Genomic DNA, 17,500 nt, shown 5'->3' with positions numbered 1-17,500 from the left:
GGCAGGGGGTCAAAGGCGAAGCCACGGGGCTTATATAAGCGGCTGCGTTCGTCAGAAAAGTCGTCGTCGTGTGCGTTGGAGTTGAGTGCAGTTGGGAAGTTCGCAGGAGGAAGAGTTCGGAGTTGGAGTCGGAGCGAAGAGGACGGAGCTGTGGAGAGGCGGCGGCGGCGAAGGCAGACGAGGGGGTGCTCGCGTCGGTGCCGGGAGCTGCACACCAGGGAGGCCGATGGCGCGACCTGGTCGAGGTGGAGACGCTCGTCGCGGGACCTGAGACAGAGTAAAAATCCTCCTTTCCCCGAGCATCAGCAACCCCCTCCTGTTTCCCCCCGCGCTGAGATAGTGCGACCAAGGGGGCCCCCTTCCCACCCCCTACCAGACACTGTCCGCGAGGCCCGCGGAGTTGAGGCACCACCGCCGCTCCGCGTCTCATCACCAGACGGGTAGGCCCGACACGGTCTCGGCCCCAGGCCCGCCTACCCCCTCATCCTGGAGGGTGGTTCTCTTTTCTTTTGCTTTGGGAATGTGTGTTGTCGGCGCCGTCTGTGAAGTAAAATTGTATAAGTGTTGCAGTGTGCTCGCGTAATCGGTATTAGATCTGCATTGTCGCATTTGCTTTTTGTCTTCTTTTCTATGTGCTTTTGGTGGAATTGTATATGTGTGCTTTCCGTTCATCGCGAATAAATGTGCTTTATGTTGAACTGTTTTCCCGCTTCGCTTCGTCATTTCTTTCATTGAATCCTCATCTTGCTTCACGTAAAGGGTTGGTAGTGGGCTGAATACGCCCGATAATTAATCGAACCGTCGAGGCCGACGATAACACCGCTCGGTTATCCCGATAGTACGGAACGGGTCGCTTAAGTGGCGCGTGTCCGAAGTCGACCTGCGGCGAGGTGCGATCGCCCGGTCTACCCTCCGTGTGGGTACTTAGGTAGGTCGAATTTGGCGAGCAACCCTATCCCACGCGGGGGCCGATTGGCTCGATCGCGGTGAGACCGAAAGGTCCACCCGTGACTGGTTCCCGGCGTTAGTCCGAGAGGGTCATGACTGGATTGTCCGTCCGGTGGGCGACGTGCCGCGATTCGAGTTACGTGGCCGTCAGCACGCCGGCGGGCGCGAATCCGCAACAATATATATGTGTATATATATATATATATATATATATATATATATATATATATATATATATATATATATATATATATATATATATATATATATTTTTTTTTTTATATATATATATATATATTTATATTTATATATATATATATAAATAACTTCATAGGGACTTAACATGAGATAAATTCGGGACTTTTTGACGCTGCCGACTTAGGCGAAGTGACGAGTTACACGCTGCCGACTTACGCCTAGTCTACTGTATATATATATATATATATATATATATATATATATATATATATATATATATATATATATATATATATATATATATATATATATATATATATATAAGTAGGGTGGATTTACTGGTTCTGGCTCACTTTTCCCCATGTAAATGAATGGGGGATTTTCAGCGATTCCCTTTTTTTTTCCCTAGAAAATAAACCCCCTTTTTATCCGTTTTTCCCTGCTGTGCAGGGGTTTGGCTTTTTGTGAGGCAATGTTTTATGGCCGGATGCCCTTCCTGACGCCAACCCTGGTCGCCTCTTATGACACACAGGGATATGGTACACCTATTCTAACCAGGGCATACACCGGGACCAGTACACTGGCACTCATTTCGCCGACCTCGGAAGGATGACAGGCTGAGTCAACCCCCTGGTGTTAATTCAGCAGCCAACGGGGCTTGAACTCAGGACACTGGGATCCCAAGCCGCCACCCTAACCACTAAGCCAACACCAGGCTTAGCCAACACCAGGCTTTGTAGGTATATATTTTATATATATATATATATATATATATATATATATATATATATATATATATATATATATATATATATATATATATATATATATATATATATATATATATATATATATATATACACACAAGTTATTATATTATATATATATATATAACCAGGCTATCCCAAGGTATATTTATTTGTCTCCCCTTTTAACCTGAAGGTTGAACAGCTCACTCATTGAACCTATAAAGATTTGTTCATTCTCAAATTCCTTCAATAGTTTAATTTTCTTTGCACAATAATCCCCATCTAAAATATTGACAAACAAAACATTTGAATCTTTATATTTTTTAAGATACCCCTTTTGTGCCATTACGAAATGATAAACTTCTCTTAATGATCTCATCTGACCACCTCCTGAGCCACATATCATTTTGAGATTATAGTAAATTGTTTTTTCATTGTTCAATTGATAACCATCAAAGTTTTCAGTCCATTCAAGGATATTCATTTTTTTCTTTACATCCTCTAACTTCCCACTTTTTAAATTGATTCGCTTATTTGTTTTATTTACCTTTGTTTTAGTTATTTTTTCAATAAGACTTATTTGATATTTTTCACATTCATTATGTTTTCCATTTATATACCAAGACTGAGATTTTCTCCACTCTTTAGTTTGATTAATACTTGGTTTAACCATCTATATATTGCGAAAAAACGCGGCGGTAGCCCTTAAAAAAAACCCTAACCCATCTTCCCATCGTTAAAACACTCTATCATACAATATCCATATGGAACACAATCTATTCCATTATCTAAAATAAATCTCTTATCATCAAAGGCTCCTAATGCCTTTTTATTTACTTCTTCACTATATATGTTATGTTTATAACTTCTTATTGTATTCATTTTCCTATATTCTTCTTTCTTATTCATCAAACAATTATAATAATTTCTAAAAGTTATTGATTTCTTTATTACATATTTCTTTATTCCCTTTAACCTCTTATCAATCTGATCACCATACTTATAAGCATATGCCTTTGCTCTCAATCCAATAAACTCACTCATTACTTTTCCACCCAACTCATCCTTAAACTTACCAATAACCTTTTCATTCTTTTTGGAAAATAACTCACTCTTCTTGCTGAAATTACTTGTATCATATACTCCAATATTTTTCTTCATATCTTCATAAACATCATCAGTTTTTATCTCGAAGATAAAACTATCAGTGTCCATATACAACAATGAAACATTTTCACCATACTCTTTCTTTAAGTCATTATACAAATAATCATACATCAATATCTTTGATAAATCAAGAACTGCTGTTCCAATATAAATTGGTTTATCCATTACAATACTTTCCTTTTTCATATGAATTGCAGAAAAGTTCTCTGAAAAAACCTCTTCTCTCTCAAAACTTGGTTTATTTATCAATCTCGAAGCTTCTTTCCAAGATGTTGCGAATCTAATGTTTTGCCTGTTTCTAACATTTTCCATAGTCTTTCCAAATACAGCATTATTCATTAATTTATAAAAGTCCCCTTCAAATTTTACTTTTGTATTTGCTCTCATATCTGTATTGAATTGAATATACTTTTTCACCCAAGGACTTTTTTAAATTTTAAAACTCTATGAATTTAGCTACTCTCAATCCTTCTCTCAAAAACTGTTTTAAGCTTCTCTGATGCAAAACATATCCCTCTTTATCATAGAATGTTGTTAATAACTTTTCTGTTGATTTACCTTTATTATTAAAACTTTTATGATAATCACTTAACCATTCTTTCTTTGGTGTTTCTTTCTCACATGCAAAAGGAAGATCTTTATGCTTATTATGAAGATCACTCGGGTACCTCAAATCAACTTCAAAATAATAACCTTCTTCTTCGTCATTCAATTACTCTTGAGAAGAAATAACAATATTCATCAAAGCCTTTTCATAATCCTTTTCTTCCACCCACTCTAATTTACCATAAGGTAGAGATTGAGACATTGCCCATCCATATAAATTATTAGCATCAAAATACATCAAATAATTACTATCTTTTTCACTATCATAATTTGGAAGATATTTATTATTTGCCTTAGCATATCTTTTTGAACATACTTGTGATATTCCACCTCTCTTAGACTTCTCAATCATCAAAAGCATATCAACATCACTGATTAAATCTATATCTTGTTTTGTCATTTTCAACATTGCACTCCAAGCTAAACCAGGAGCTGTGAAATAGTGGGCAGGATCTAATCCATAACCTTTTTTATTATGACAGAGTGATCTAAAAGCTTCAAACACATCAGCTAACAATAAAACATGTTTTTAGATATAAATCATGATATTCTCCAAGGTTCTTTATCTTAAATATTTTCCATATTTCTTGTGCGTGTTTATATTCCTTATCACTTATCTCTTCTTCATAAAGGTTATTATAGAAACTTTCTTTTGATGGAAGTTGTGTTTCTTTAAATCTCATAAATGAATCCATATAATCATAAGGATAAATTCCCTTACTTGTAAGAATTTTCTCTATACTTTGAATTTCATTCCTTGTTTGAATTTCCTCTCTCGTATGAATTCCTTCTTTAATCAGAATTTCATCTTTAATCAGAATTTCCTCTTTAGTTCGAATTTCATTCATTGTTTGAATTTTCTTTATAATTAGAATTTCATCTTCAGTTAGAATTTCTTCATTAATTTCCTCATTAATTAGAATTTCCTCTTTACTTTGAATTCTCTCTTTAATCTGAATTTCCTCTTTAGTGAGAATTTCCTCTTTTGGAAAGAATGAATTAAGATTTGGAAAAGAGTCCGTGGAGCTTAGATTTGATGCGAGGTCGGCTAGTGGTGTTCCCATAAACTTGTAAGAATCTAGAAACCTAATACGAGTTAAAGGTTTTGTGAATATCATTTTTGTAAATGAAATATACTTTTGACTTGTGTTTGTTATGGCAGAAATATTCTCTGGTGTTTTTGAAAGTTCATTTATAAATAGATGTGTATCATAGTTGGCGCTGTTGTGAAGAAAGACTGGAATAAAAGAAGGTAATTTATAATTAAGATTACAACAGGAATGAGCGGGACCTCTATATTTACCAGTAAGATGACAATGATCCCTAACTTTAGACTCCTTAATTTCCCCCTCACAAATATGACAGATATTGTTCTATCTAAATTCTAATTTTTCTTCTTTGGTTAATTTCATCGGTTCATTTGTTTCTTTCATTAATTTAGTGAGTCTTGTAAAATCCTTTTCTAATCGTTTTATAAACTCTTGTGAAGCTTTTTTTCCACGATAATGTTCAAGTTTGTAATACTTTTCTCCAACAGATGATTTGATATAATAACAGAAACCACAAGGAATATGTTTTTGATATTTATTTGTATATGATTCTTTTGGATTAGGAGAAGCAGTATTAATCTTTTTAAGGATACACTCAAAATCAGCGTATATCACAAATGGGTGCATGATAGATTTATTATAATCTTCAAAAGAAATCTTTTCACCAGGTTTAGGCATTGTAATTACAGCTGATTTATGATTACTACAATATTTTGAATGTTGTTCTAATCGTTCTTTTGTATGAAATGAATTAAGACATCGCTTACAAGGATATATTTTGTTTGCTGTTCTGAATACCTGAGAAGAGATTAATCTTGATAAATTCTTGATGTATGTGTAATGTGAATTCTTTCCAACACTAAAATATAAAAGATCAATGTGTGTTTCTTCATTTTTATAGTTGTTTGAAATTTTTAATATTTGAACTTTGTTTGTATCCGTTAATCCATATACATTAATAGAAAGATTATTCTTTTTCTCAAATTTAGGAATATCTGTTTGTGGCATTGGGAATTTAAAATCTTTAATGTCCAAGGTATTCTCATATTTCATATATTGTTTTACTCTTTCTGAATTACATTTTGGTGGATGAAAGTGAGCAAGAACAGACCAGAGAAAACATTTATTATCATTGTTCTTAATATTAACAACTGCCTTCTTTAGTTTTATTTCTTTTGGTAATTCAATATAAGAAGAAGCTTTAAGAGGGTTTGATTTTAGAATGTGTTTGTCTAAAAAGATGATTTTTTAAATATTGAATCCACTTCCTACCACTGTATTATCAACATCCTCCTCTTGTCTTGATAGTTCTTCATAAACCCCACTATTCAAAAAATCTTGAAATGATGTTATAAAATGAAGATCTGTTCTCATATAAGGAGTATGTTCTTCATCTTGTCTTTTCATATTCATTTTCACTCCCATATAAAACTTTAAAGTTTTCATTTCTTTTAATGTCTTTTTGATAAATTTTTCAACATCGGGTTTCACTATTTCAATTGATTCAGCTATTGATGATGGACCGGGTTCTCCAAATTGAAAAATCCTTATTTTTATATGCCCTTTAAATGCCCCATCAATGTTTTCAATATAATAGTCTCCCTTTACTTTAAACTCATTTTTCTTGTGTTTTTGTGATTCTCCTCTTCTTCTTCTTTCGGCTGCTCCTGTTAGGGGTCGCCACAGCGGATCATCCGTATGATCCGCACAGTGATTTGGCACATGTTTTACGCCGGATGCCCTTCCTGACACAACCCTGGTCGCCTCTTACGACACAGGGATATGGTACACCTATTTTAACCGGGGTATACACCGGCCCAGTATACTGGTACTCATTTCGCCGACCTCGGAAGGATGACAGGCTGAGTCAACCTCCTGGTGTATTAATTCAGTGGCCCAACGGGGCTTGAACACAGGACCTCTTGGATCCCAAGCCGCTGCCCTAACCACTGCGCCAACACCAGGCTCATGTGTTTTTGTGATTGAAGATGTTTATTATAACTACTCTTCAAAACATCCTTTGAACAGATACCACAATGTTTTCTTTCCAACTCAAGAGGAGATATTTTATGAAACAGATTAAATGTGTGTTTGTTGGTTCGGAGGTGTTTTCTGTAATGTTTATATTTGTGATTACAAACATCGCAGTATGTTGTATTCACCATATTTATATAATAAATCTTTGCTTAAACTAAAATTTTCTTGATGAAAATTTCGTTTATTTTACAGGTGAATCTGTGCTTAAAACCATTTTATCCTCCAACTTTTTCACTTAATAAATACAATGTTTCAAGACACAAAAGACAAGTTTCAATCAATGTCTTCATTTGTTAAAGATACTGAGAAATATGTCAAGGATGTAAAATTGAACAAAGATAAATATAACAACTATTGGATAAAAACTATTACGGTAAATAATGAGTTCTTCAATTTCCTTCAGTGGAAGGGCTTTTAGTATACCTGGTAGAACATCAATTGAAGTATCTCTAACAAAAGTTTCTCCTCTCCTTCTAGTAATATATTCAAAACTAGAAAAAGCAATGAAACAAGAAAAAGTATCAAAAAACAAAAACCTTATGGATGAAGCTTTAGAAAGAAAAGATAAGACCATCTGTAATATGCAAGGAGAAATTTGTATTTTTTTCAACAACCTTAATGATGTAAATCCTGATGAAATAAAGGATGTTAATATATCAGGTGAAATGACATTTCGTTCAATAGTAATTAACGATCATTTTAAAATTACCTTTAATATAAAAAATGTTGTCGTTGAATCTGATAATGAAAAAAAGTATATCGATATCGATGGTAATATTATTAAATATGAGTCAATATACAACTGAAAGTATAGATGAATTTCAGTTTAAGTAAAGTTTTACTTTATAAATATGCTAGACTTTCCTGATTCTCCATATGACAAATTTGAGAATTGTCCTGCATGTGAAAGACGGGGATTAAACACAGAGTCAAAGGCCTATAAACAATGTATATTCTGTAATTATCTTCTAATTAATGATAATAAAAAATATAAAAAGGAAAATAATTCTTTTAGATTTACACCAAAAATGAATTACTTTACAAGATTGATTAGAGAAATGAATGTAAAGTAAGAGGGTGATAACACACCTTTCCTTACAAGGGAAGAAACTGAACATATAAGAGAAATGTTCAAAGGATTGTTGTTATATATTATTCATGGATGTAATTTTCAGGGAAATATCAACACAAGACATTGTATAAATAAAATAATGGATTATCTTGAAATTAAACCTGAACTTAGGATAAAATATAGAGTTTCTAAAAAAGCCAATAATAAATTAAATAACCTGTTTTCCAAATATATAAATGAATGATTTTTTACCCATTTGGGAAAATAAGATAAAATTTAACAACCATAAAAATCTCCCAAATTCATTAAGATGTCTCATAGTTGGTTCAAGTGGATGTGGAAAAACCTGCTTGCTTTTAAAAATGCTCCTCACTCCCAACTTTTTAGATTATGATAATTTAATAATTTTCACAAAGTCGAGTTTTCAACCAGAGTATCAACTACTCTCACAAGGTTTTAATGCTGGTCTTCAAAAAGAAGATATAATCGGTTTATTTAAACTTCAAAAAAACCTAAATGATTATAACATTGAAGATATAATTCAACTATTTTGTGATACACAGAGATGTAAAAAGAAATAAAATCCTATAACTTGTATTCTTAGTGATAATACGGATGATATACCATCTCCCCAAGATTTGGATAAATCAAAAAAGAACCTCGTTATCTTTGATGATTGTGTTAATGAGAGAAACCAAACGGTAATGGACAGCTACTACACAAGAGGGAGACATTCTTCTTGTAATTGTATTTATCTTAGTCAATCGTACTTTCAACTTCCTCGTCATTCCATCAGAAACAATGCTAATACTTTTATTTTATTCAAGTTAAATTCAATAGATATCAATAATTTTTGGAGAGATAATTGTTCTACATTCTGTAGTAAAAAGAAATTTGAGGATTACATGAAGCACACGACTGAAAAATATAAATATATTGTTGTGAAACAAGATGAGATATTAAGGGATATATTTTTTGTTTTATAAACAATTACATATATAAATGACAACTATTATTATAAATCTTGTGGGTAAATCTACTTCTGGAAAAAACTTTCATAAATCAAGGTTCTTGTGTAGTACAAATGAGAATATTGTAAATTTACTTAAAAAACACCCCGTGATACGCATTGTATCAACAACAACTAGAGCAATAAGACCTGGAGAAGTAAAAGGTGAAGATTATCACTATATTTCAGTGGAGGAACATATGCGATTGAGGAATGAAGGACAAATATTTGAGGAGGTTTCTCTTGGTACAACAAAATATTCACATTGTAAGAGTGAGTTAAGGAAACTAAAATCTGGTGGTGTTGGGATATTAGAAACTAATCCAGAAGGAACGAGACAAATTATTAAATATCTGAGCAGAGTGAAGATTTTATCATTCGGTTTTGATGTTGATGAAGAAACTCAACGCAAACGTATGAAAAGCAGAGATGCAAGGATTAGTGAAGAAGAAATTACAACTCGCATTAATGTAAATAAAGAATTTGATGAAATATTTAAAGAAAAGGATTTATTTGAACACATCTACTTGAATGACGAAGAAAAGGAAAATTTCCCTGTTGATCTTTACAATTCATTAAATTATATTTTACAATAAATAAATGGATGCAAAAGAAAGAGCAAGAAGATTTAAGGAACATCAAGAGTTGGTTTCAAAAGTTGTAAAACAACAGGAAGACATAAAGAAGAAACGCAGACAGAAACTAACGGGCGAAGAAGCATTTGAAAGAAAACAAGAGAAATTTTTTAAACCACTTTTAAAAACTTCCCAAAAAAAAAATGAAAGATGTTTCCACAGTTCCCACAGTAGAATATACTCCTAAAAAACTTAAAATGTTAAAAGATTTTGATCAAATGACGGAGGAAGAATTAGAGCATTTAGGAGAATTAAAGGTATATGATGATGAAGGTTTATTTCAACAACTGGAAGAGATTAATCAACCCCCTGATTATATTGTGAATGCTGTTCAAAACAATGAATATTCAGCGGATTCAAAAACCAAAGCAGGACTCATTCCAACAGAACAACCAGCAATATTTCATCTTCTTCAAGAAAAGGTATTGATATTTAATGATGAATTAAGGTTCTTGGGTTCTGCTCAACCCCTGTTAAACTAACTCCGAGATTAATGTTTCTTCTCACAAAAGATGGAAGACAAGGTTCAACTGTGAGGGATGAATCAAAGTATATTGATAAACCATTGGATATGGAAAATAATGATGATAGAGTATATATTGATCTGCTGAACACTCTAAATTATAAGGTTATTCTTTCTGGTAAAAGTAGGAAGAATGAGAAGGAGAAACACATTATTCAGGCTTTAAGTATCCTTGGTTCAGGTGTTAGTTTTCTTCCAAATGACCCATCGCAATTAGTTAATAGACTGTTATTGTTGTTAGGTAGTAAGAAGGCTGGAAATAACAATTGTTTTAATGAAGCATCAGCCATTTTAGACCAGTTGATGAACATGAAAATAATTAATAAATATCAATATAAAGACATTTTATCTCATATTAAATAAGATGAGAAGCACAATCCTTAGTTTCAATTTCACAACAAGCGACCACACATCTTCATTCCCATACCCACTACAACTTGACACAACAAAAGAATATGAGGCATCTTTATTGTCCATGGAAACTTACAATACCTTATTTAATATAAGCGAGAAAAATGACAAGTTTAGTTATAATCCGGGAAGTGGATACAAAACGATAACAGTCTCACCCGGAGCATATGAGATTTCTCAAATATCTTCCGAAATTGCTCGTCTTATGAAAGAACAGGGTGATGAACCAAAAAATATTGTTATAGACATTCAAAAACATACTTCAAAATCAACGATTAAAGTTAAAAATAACTACAAGGTTGATTTCACAATTGATAATTCATTTAGAGAGTTATTGGGTTTCTCCTCAAAAAGATTGAAACTAATGGGACGTTTTACAGTGATAATGTCATTCAAATATCCTCAGGAATAAATTCGGTGTTAATTCACTGTGATTTGATTGATGGTGCTTATAATGATGGGAAAAAAACAAATGTAATATTTTCATTCAGCGCATACTCAACCCCAATTGGTTATAAATTCAATATGGAACCTAAAAATTTGGTTTATCTCCCTGTGTCAGGAAAAACCATACACAGAGTAAATTTTAGGATAACCGACCAAGATAATTGTGTGATTTCTTTTAATGGAGAAGTTATATCCATCAGAATTCACCTACGTGAAGTTTTCCAATAAATAAATACGATGGTTATTGTGAGGAAACACGAGTTGGGAAAATATAAAATAATTACAGGGGATGGGATGTTCCTTTCCCCATACTACAAGGGTGAAGGTATGTATCTTGGTAGAGGATACTATAAACCTAAGAGACAAAGGGGTGTTGGACATCAATTTAGAGGAGATGGGATAATTGATACTCTCATGGGTATTGGTTCAACTATTCTTAAACATAAAGATCTAATTGGTTCAACTGCTTCTGCTGTGGGAAATGTAGCAGGTGCTGTAAAGAGCATAAATGATGCCCAGAAGGAATCTCATAAATTACAAGCAATAAAAGAAATTAAGAAAGGCAAAACTCAGTTGTCCCCCCAAGAACGACAGAAAATAATTCAAATACTTGGATCAGGGTTTCAAAAGTTTTAACATCTTTTTTCCTAAATAAATACAAGTATGGAAGCAATTGATAGTATCTATGATTTGGATGATACTATTATTATCTCAAACTCCACTAAAAAAGAAGATTACTTCAAGGTAAATGCAATAACTGGAACAGACTGGAATACGAATGGTACAAAAAGTTTTGAAATAAATAATCAACAAACCTATTTGAATCTCTCCGAAAGTTTCTTGTTGTGTAAATTTAAATTCAATAAAGATGGGAATAACACAAACGCTACACTTGTAAATGATTTCTTCTGGAAAATGTTTGATAGTGTGCGTTTGTATATTGGAACACAAGTTGAAGCGGTTGATTATGTCTCTGCTGTATCTGAAATGATGAAATTTACACTCTATACATTCAGTGATAGAATGGAAAAGGGGTCTGTCGAAGGTTTTATTCCTGATATGTCAATGGGAACAAACACAGACCCTGGATATACTCAAAGGAAAGGAATGTATAATGATGATACAAAAGCAGATAATAGTTTTACTGTGGCAGTTCCTCTTAAAGGTATATTTGGATTTTGTGATCATGATAAAGTTCAGTATGGTCTTAAAATTAGATTTCAACTACAAAGGAATGATAATGAAAATAGATTGCTTTTTGGTGTTGGTAGTGCTTTTGGTGAACAGAATAAATTTGTAATTGAGGAGATGAGTTGGTTTATCAGTGAATATACTCCTAATCTTAAAACAGAAGAGATGTTGAATCGAAGACTTAACTCAAAGAAACCACTCAGTGTATCATACCTCAAAAGAAGATGTCAACACGTTAAACTCAACCAAACTACTTACACGTGGAATTTGGGTGTTCTGGAAGGAAAGCCACGATATCTGTGGATGATTTTTAAAAAGCCAGATGGTGATACTGCGACTGATAAGAATAATGCATTGAGTGATAATGCTAAGGTGAAACAACTTCGCGTTTCTCAAGATGGAACATTTTATCCACGAGATAGATTGGAAATTAATTGGGAAAAAAATGATTTTGCTGAAGCATACAAGTCTTACCAAAAGGTGTGTGAAAGTAATGGAAATAAAGAACCTATTTTGGATATGACAGCATTTAAAAGTTTGTATACAATCTATGCGTTTGACCTGAGCGCTCAAAAGGAAACTATAAAGTCTAATCGAGTGGATACTTCCCTATACATTGAAAGAGGAGAGAGTGAAGAAGTTGATACATATTGTTTGCTTTTGGAAGAAACAGAATTACAGATTAATACAGATAATGGTGTGATGATTAGTCTCACATAATTTTTTGTTAAATAAATGAGTGGCAAAGTACCAACTGGGGTATATGTTCATCAAATAAATCTTCATAAACTATCATCTTGTGTTCAAAATCAAAAGCCTTGTACGATTAACGTTAATACAATTCAGAGAAAAGGAGCAGTAAGAATTGATGTTTTGCTCACAAGAGAACAGGTTAAAATCTTGAATGACACTGGCTCACTTAAAATTAAAATGACAAAACCAATGTTGAAAAAATATTTAGTAAGAGAGACGAGTGGAGGATTTCTCCCATTTCTAATTCCTTTATTTGCTGGTTTAAGTGCGGTTGGAGCATTGACAGGTGGTATTTCAACAGCGGTGAAAACTGCCAACGAAAGGAAGGCTCAACTCCAGGCTCAAAAAGAATTGGAAAGACATAACAAAGAGTTGGAGAAACAAATTCGTGGAAGTGGTGTAATTGTAGATTTTGCTGAAAAACTTGAAGGTCTGCCTGATAAAGCGAGATTGTTAGTTGGAGATATGCTTTCTTCTATAGCACAAGCAGGTGTAAAATTAACGAAAAGAGGTAATGGATTATATCTTTCTAATAAATAAATGAGCATTGATGAGTGGTTGAAAGAATTTGGAAAGAATACAACATCAAATTTACAACTTGTAAATTTATTGTAAGAAATTAAAAATTCATAATGTGGTTATTTGTATGAGAGATGAATTAACAAATGTGCCGAAACATAGAAAGAATATTATTATGAACTTCGAAGATAATAATGGGAACGGTTCTCATTGGGTTTGTATTTTTAATAGTCAAGACAAATATTATTTTGATAGTTTTGGTCTTCCACCACCTGTTGAAGTCATAAAATTCTTACAGAATGGTGTTTATCAAACATTTCAAGTCCAATAATTAAATTCCAAGTGTTGTGGTCAATTATGTCTATATGTGTTATTTCAACTCAACAAAAATAAAAAACTTTATATTATTTTTAATCTAATATAAATGACTTATGTTGGTAAAGATGGTTCTATCTTTGGTGTATCTCAAGAACTGGATATTGATTTATCAAATTATTACACAAAGGCACGGGCTGAATGACATAAATATAATATAACCAAAATATTAACATGAAAAATGCTTATAAATTAAAAAATTATCCAAGCCCGACTGACGCGAATGACTTGGTGAGATTAAGCGATTTATCACAATATATATATCCTTAAATAAAACGGCCGTGTATTCCAAAGATACAGAAGTGTTGATATTATCTCCAGGTCATGCAGAATTCACAGTTCGAATTAAAATAATTTTTTATAAAGAAGGGCATATCGTTTGTATGAGAATAGAACAATGGGGGTATGATATGAATGATTTAGGGTATAATTGGTCATTTAAAATTAACCTCGAAGACCTGGAACAATTAAATCAGTCTCGTAAGGAAGAATATTATCCACTTGGTATCGAGAATGAGTTTTGTGGGGCCACGATTAGTAAACAACAAATAAAAGAATTTAATAAGGGTAAATATAATAATGGTTTTGCCCTTGTTTATCTCATGAAAACAGAAAAAACAGGATTATATATAATAAGTAAGGAAATACAAAATGATTTAACTATGGGAAGATGGGGAGGTGTTTCGTGCCATAATATTATTCTAACATATATTTCTAATACATAAATGACAGCAAGAAGGCTTCAAGAAAATTATCATTTCTGTGTCCAAGCATACCTTCAAGAAAAGGGTATTCGGTATTTTAATAAATATGTTCTACAACATAAGAATGAGGTATTTTCAATAAAAGATTGGCATGATGCTGATGTTGATAAACCGACAACTTTAGATTTAATGAAAATGTTAAATAATGAAAAAATTATAAAGTTAAGAAAAGGTAAGGCTCTTTTAGAAATTCAAAAGAAATTTTATTGGTTTCCTGTTGTAAAAAAAATTATTTTGGATACAGGAATAACAAGAAATCCTGATGAATATATGTATAATATTCTATGGGGTGTAAGCGATTCAAGGATAATAAGGGATGAGGAAGGAGTTGAAGAAGAGAGGGAAGAGTAGGAAAAGGAGAAGAGAGAGAAGGAGGAGAGGGAGAAGAAAGAGAAGGAGGAAAAGGAGAAGAGAGAGAGGGATGAAAGGGAGAAGAGAGAGAAGAGAGAGAGGGAGGAGAGGGAGGAAAGAGCGAGACAAAATAAATATCAAAATATGGAAACCAGTGAGATTCAAAAAAGATTGGTGGTATTACAGAAAATAACTCAACCCACCGAGGAGGAAAACAAAGAATTGACAAGTCTATTTGCAATATTTTCTTCAAGACTATTGACATCGCCAAGCTATTCATTTTAATTCAAGTTTTTCATTTTTATTTTTTTTCTTAAATAAATGGAGGAGAGAGTGAAGGCATTTCTAAGGATTCTTTATGTTTTAAAAATTAAGATTCAAATGTGCATGTTGGAAACTAAAAAGGTTTTTGCACTCTGCAGGACTTTTTCACATAAATAAATGAGTTATTGTCTCAAATGTAAAAAGAAAACTAATACTAAAAATATTTCATATATTAAAAGTAAAAATAACAGGGTTATACAAAAAGGTATATGTTCGGTGTGTGGTTCAAAAAAAAATCAATTTATCTCCAAACACAAACGAGGAGATATACAAAAGTTTTTATCAGGAAGTAAATTTACAACTACTGGAATACCAGGGGAATTACATCTTCCAGGGTATTCTTTCTGTGGTCCAGGCACAAACTTAGATAAAAGATTAGATGAGGTAGACAATCCTAAATTCTGGAGTAAGCCTATCAATAGAGTTGATGAAGTGTGCATGAGACACGATATTGATTATGGGAATACCACAACGTTGGAAGAAAAGCATGAAGCCGATAGAGAAATGTTGTATAATTTGTCTCTGATACAAAATCCAACCTTGAGAGAAAAAGTTGATCGGTTCATTGTGAAGAAGATGATCAGTGCTAAATTGAAACTTGGTCTTGGAAATTCAAAAAACTTATAGGCTCTAATGATGTCATTAAGACTGAAGAGCAATTAGCTGATGAATTACATAAACCAATATTCACAAAGTTTCAGAGAAGAAAAGTTTATTCCAAGGAAGTTGATTATATCTGGTCTGCTGATTTGATTGAACTTAATAATGATAAGGGGTACAAGTATGCTTTAACCATTATTGATTTGAGGAGTAGATATGTGTGGGTTGTCCCATTAAAAAACAAAACAGGTAATACTCTTATGTTAGCCTTTCAACAGATATTTAATAAAAGTAAGAGAAAACCTAAAAAATTGTGGACTGATGAGGGTAGAGAGTTTTATAACAAGACATTTATGAATTTTCTAAAAAATAACAGTATTACATTATACAGTACCTTTAATGAAGGGAAGGCAGTTGTTGTTGAACGTTTTAATCGTACCTTAAAAGAGAGACTATATAAAAAATTCACACAACTCGGTTCACAACAATGGTCATCTTTTATTCAGGATATTGTGGATAAGTATAATGACACGATTCACACGTCAACAAATATGAAACCATCAGAAACATTTACAAAATTAAAATATGAAAAAGAGATTAATGTCAGAAAACCTAAGTTCAAAGTTGGTGATATCGTAAGAATATATAGGTGGAAATCTCATTTTGAAAAGGGTTTTACTGAACGATGGACGAAAGAACTTTTTAAAATTGTTGATGTAATAGATACGGTTCCTTGGACTTATAAAATATATGATTTGGAAGGGGAAGAGATTTTAGGTTCATTTTATTCACAGGAATTACAAAAGACAAAGATAAATTGAAATTTTTTGACTCCGCCCCTTTTTGACTCCACCCACACAAACCCCACACAAGCCCCGCCCACACAAACCCCACCACACACAAACCCCTCACAAGCTCCAATAAATTGAAATTTTTTGACTCCGCCCCTTTTTGACTCCACCCACACAAAACCCACCCACATAAACCCCACCCACACAAGCTCCACACAAACCCAACACACAAAAACTCCACCCCACTCAAGCTCCACACACACAAACCCCACACAAGCTCCACCCATATTCATCATATTCACATAATTCGTGATTAGTTAATTAGTTCTCCACACACAACATGTTTATTTAATTAAAAAATTATCCACCCATCCACACAAGCTCCACTCATCCACCCATCCACCCATCCATTTATCCACACAAACCTAATCCACATTCTCCCCTCCCACATAAGCTCCACCGAAGCTCCGCCCACCTAACCCCTCCCCACATAAACCCCGCCCACACACGCCCCGCCCACACCCGCCCCGCCCACACACGCCCCTCCCACACAAGGCCCACTCCCACACACCGCTCCCACCGAAGCCCCGCCCACACAAGCCCCGCCCACACAAGCCCCACCCACACAAGCCCCACCCACATAAACCCCACTCACACAAGCCCCACCCCCTCATCCCCCTGTGTGCCCCCACCTTTGACCCACCACCTCCCTCATCCCACCCCCACCCTTCCCCACACACACACATGGGGAGGGGAGGGATGGGATGAGGGGGTGATGGGTCATTGGGGGAGCGCACCTACCCCCTCCCCCCCCCCCCCCACCCCTCCCTCTCGTTCATGTCTTGATCCTCTTCTTGAAATTCAGAATCAAGTAATTGTAAACAAAACAAATATAATTTATTAATATTGAAAATATTAAATATTCATTTGCGAGAATGTATAATCTTTCCCAGCAATCTTCTTCAGATGTCTTGTGATTTC

At 33.8% G+C, this 17,500-nt stretch overlaps 1 protein-coding gene and 1 long non-coding RNA gene across 9 annotated transcripts in view; both read right to left on the bottom strand.

Moving 5' to 3' along the window:
* Positions 1 to 17,500, bottom strand: part of LOC147013515 (SH3 and multiple ankyrin repeat domains protein 3-like) — a 522,196-nt gene that overhangs the window by 322,525 nt on the left and 182,171 nt on the right. The window lies entirely within an intron of this gene.
* Positions 17,349 to 17,500, bottom strand: part of LOC147013516 (uncharacterized) — a 1,840-nt gene continuing 1,688 nt past the window's right edge. The window contains exon 3 of the long non-coding RNA XR_015050979.1: positions 17,349 to 17,500. This exon is cut by the window's right edge and continues 19 nt beyond it. This is a non-coding gene — a long non-coding RNA (uncharacterized LOC147013516).

The sequence above is a fragment of the Eptatretus burgeri genome, chromosome 14 (assembly GCF_056783735.1).
Source record: "Eptatretus burgeri isolate ZD-2024b chromosome 14, Ebu_testis_v1, whole genome shotgun sequence".
Taxonomy (NCBI): Eukaryota; Metazoa; Chordata; class Myxini; order Myxiniformes; family Myxinidae; genus Eptatretus; species Eptatretus burgeri.
Note: the sequence above shows the minus strand (reverse complement) of the source record. Positions and strands in the feature narration are given on the sequence as shown.